The 3,754-nt window shown below is 37.1% G+C and overlaps 1 pseudogene; it reads left to right on the top strand.

Moving 5' to 3' along the window:
- The first annotated feature begins 292 nt into the window (after nt 1-292).
- LOC133093559 (palmitoyltransferase ZDHHC6-like) lies at nt 293-1,626 on the top strand (annotated as a pseudogene).
- Nucleotides 1,627-3,754: the final 2,128 nt, after the last annotated feature.

The following is a 3,754-nucleotide window of genomic DNA, read 5'->3' as shown; positions in this document are numbered from 1 at the left end:
ACCGAGATTGGATTTCAAACCAAGGTACTGGATTATCCTAGAAAACATAAAGAGTGTGTTAACAGTGAACATGGCGTAATCTGCATTAACATCCCACAATGTGAAGGCATGACAATTAAGGAACACACATGGACTTGTGGCACATGGAAATGTGTACACAGAAAAAGGAAATCTGTAGTTCTTTAAAAACAGGAAGGAGTTCTTCCTCACCAAAATGGGTACATTCTGCTCAGTTATCAAGTTTGAAAATCTACAAGAAATAAAGAGACTTTGTTACTGGGATCCCATTATAGCCCTTGGTGTTATAGCAATATGTTCTACCATGGCCATGATTGACTCTGTGTTGTGGTATTGGCCCTTACATACCACTGGAGGAAGCATGACCTTTATCATGTTGATAAATTGGACTGTCATGATTCTTTATAATTACTTCAATGCCATGTTTGTTGGTCCTGGCTTCGTCCCTCTGGGGTGGAAACCGGAAAATTCTCAGGATAGCATGTACCTCCAATATTGTAAAGTCTGCCAAGCATAAAAGGCACCACGGTCACATCATTGCAGAAAGTGTAACAGGTGTGTGATGAAGATGGACCATCACTGTCCTTGGATCAACAACTGCTGTGGTTATCAAAATCATGCTTCGTTCATACTGTTTCTCCTTTTAGCACCACTGGGTTGTATTTATGCTGCCTTTATTTTTGTTATGACAATGTATACACAGCTTTATAATTGGCTCTCCTTTGGGTGGAACACGGTAAAGATTGATATGAGTGCAGCCCGGAGAGATCCTCTTCCGATTATTCCGTTTGGATTAGCTGCATTTGCTGCCACCTTGTTTGTCTTGGGATGAGCTTTAGGAACAACCATAGCTGTTGGGATGTTGTTTTTTATCCAGATGAAAATAATTCTCAGAAACAAAACTTCTATTGAATCATGGATTGAAGAGAAGGCTAAAGATCGAATTCAATATTATCAACTAGATGAAATCTTTGTTTTTCCTTATGATATGGGATGTAGATGGAAGAACTTTAAACAGGTTTTTACGTGGTCAGGGGTCCCCAAAGGAGATGGACTGGATTGGCCAATAAGAGAAGGCTGTCACCAGTAAAGCGTAACAATAGAACAGTTGAAACAAAAAGCAGATAAAAGAGTCAGAAGTGTTCAGTATAAAGTAATAGAAGATTATAGTGGTACCTGCTGTCTTTTGAATAGAGGACTCAAAACCTTCTTCAAGAGCCCCTGCACTGAAGAGCCTCGGATAAGACTACAGAAAGGGGAGTTCATTTTAGTCACAAGAGGCTTACGATACTGGTTGTATGGAGATAAAATTCTTGATGATTCCTTTAAAGAAGGTGTTTCAAGAATAAGAGGATGGTTTCCTGGAAACTGTGTAGAAAAGTGTCCCTGCGATGCTGAAACAGATCAAGCCCCAGAGGGCGAGAAGAAAAATAGATAGCCACTTTTAAAGTAAAATTACTCTAAGTCCGCTCCATTACTTGAAAATTGTACATATTACTAAAGAATTATGCAATGAGCCTACTCTGGTTAAGGTGTTCTTTTCCTCAAAGGTGCCCTAGTGCCATGATCTAAATATTTTTATTATCATTTTGAAATGGAGAAGCCTTTCTGCACATACCTTTGAATTCCTGCACCTCGATGCCACCGCTCCCTCTCCCCAAAAGGAAAAACACTTCACCCAAGTAAGTCGATTGCATTTTCTCTAGGATTTTTTTATGCACTGCACACGATGGACCTCACCTGCAGATATAGTTCCCCCTTTGCCAGGAGCATCTGCATGTGATGCTTTTATCCTCTCTCCCCATCTGCCGAAATCTCTTATGTAATATTCTAGATACTATAGAACTTAATTCGCAGATTCAATGTAAGCTCAGATTTTATTACCTGTCTTTTAATAATGAAGATTTTGTCAAATCAAATAAAGATCAATGGATGTTCTGTATAAATCATAAAAAAAAAAAAAAAAGATTGCTTTGGCTATTCGGAGTCTTTTGGGTTTCCATGCAAATTGTGAAATTTTCTGTTCTAGTGCTGTGAAAAATGCCATTTGTAGTTTGATACAGATTGCATTGAATCTGTAGATTGCTTTGGGGAGTATAGTCATTTTCACAATTTTGATTCTTCCAATCCAAGAACATGGTATATTTCTCCATCTGTTGGTATCATCTTTAATTTCTTTCATCAGTGTCTTATAGTTTTCTGCATACAGGTCTTATGTCTCCTTAGGTAGGTTTATTCTTAGGTATTTTATTCTTTTTGTTGCAATGATAAATGGGAGTGTTTCCTTAATTTCTCTTTCAGAGTTTTCATCGTTAGTGTATAGGAATGCAAGAGATTTCTGTGCATTAATTTTATATCCTGCTACTTTACCACATTCGTTGATTAGCTCTAGCAGATTTCTGGTAACAACTTTAGGATTCTCTATGTATAGTATCATGTCATCTGCAAACAGTGACAGCTTTACTTCTTTTCCAATTTGTATTCCTTTTATTTCTTTTTCTTCTCTGATTGCTGTGGCTAACACTTCCAAAACTATGTTGAATAATAGTGGTGAGAGTGTACAACCTTGTCTTGTTCCTGATCTTAGAGGAAATGGTTTCAGTTTTTCACCATTGAGAATGATGTTGGCTGTGGGTTTGTCATACATGGCCTTTATTATGTTGAGGTAATTTCCCTCTATGCCTACTTTCTGGAGGGTTTTTTTCATAAATGGGTGCTGAATTTTGTCAAAAGCTTTTTCTGCATCTATTGAGATGATCATATGGTTTTTCTCCTTCGGTTTGTTGATATGGTTTATCACATTGATTGATTTGCCTATATTGAAGAATCCTTGCATTCCTGAGATAAGCCCCACTTGATCATGGTGTATGATCATTTTAATGTGCTGTTGGATTCTGTTTGCTAAGATTTTGTTGAGGATTTTTGCATCTATGTTCATCAGTGATATTGGCCTGTAGTTTTCTTTCTTTGTGACATCTTTGTCTGGTTTTGGTATCAGGGTGATGGTGGCCTTGTAGAATGAGTTTAGGAGTGTTCCTCCCTCTGCTATATTTTGGAAGAGCTTGAGAAAGATAGGTGTTAGCTCTTCTCTAAATGTTAGATAGAATTCGCCTGTGAAGCCATCTGGTCCTGTGCTTTTGTTTGTTGTAAGATTTTTAATCACAGTCTCAATTTCAGTGCTTGTGATTGGTCTGTTTATATTTCCTATTTCTTCCTGGTTCAGGTTTGGAAGGTTGTGCTTTTCGAAGAATTTGTCCATTTCTTCCAGGTTGTCCATTTTACTGGCATATTGTTGCTTGTAGTAATCTCTCATGATCCTTTGTATTTCCGCAGTGTCAGTGTTACTTCTCCTTTTTCATTTCTAATTCTATTGATTTGAGTCGTCTTCCTTTTTTTCTTGATGAGTCTGGCTAATGGTTTATCAATTTTGTTTATCTTCTCAAAGAACCAGCTTTTAGTTTTATTGATCTTTGCTATTGTTTCCTTCATTTCTATTTCAATTATTTCTACTCTGATCTTTATGATTCTTTTCTTTCTGCTAACTTTGGGTTTTTTTGTTCTTCTTTCTCTAATTGCTCTAGGTGTAGGTTTAGGTTGTTTATTTGAGATGTTTCTTGCTTCTTCAGGTAGGATGGTATTGCTGTAAACTTCCCACTTAGAACTGCTTTTGCTGCATCCCATAAGTTTTAGGTCATCGTGTTTTCATTGTCATTTGTTTCTAGGTATTTTTTTATTT

This window comes from Eubalaena glacialis, chromosome 6 (genome assembly GCF_028564815.1).
Source record: "Eubalaena glacialis isolate mEubGla1 chromosome 6, mEubGla1.1.hap2.+ XY, whole genome shotgun sequence".
Classification (NCBI taxonomy): domain Eukaryota; kingdom Metazoa; phylum Chordata; class Mammalia; order Artiodactyla; family Balaenidae; genus Eubalaena; species Eubalaena glacialis.
This window is presented reverse-complemented; position numbering and strand designations above follow the sequence as displayed.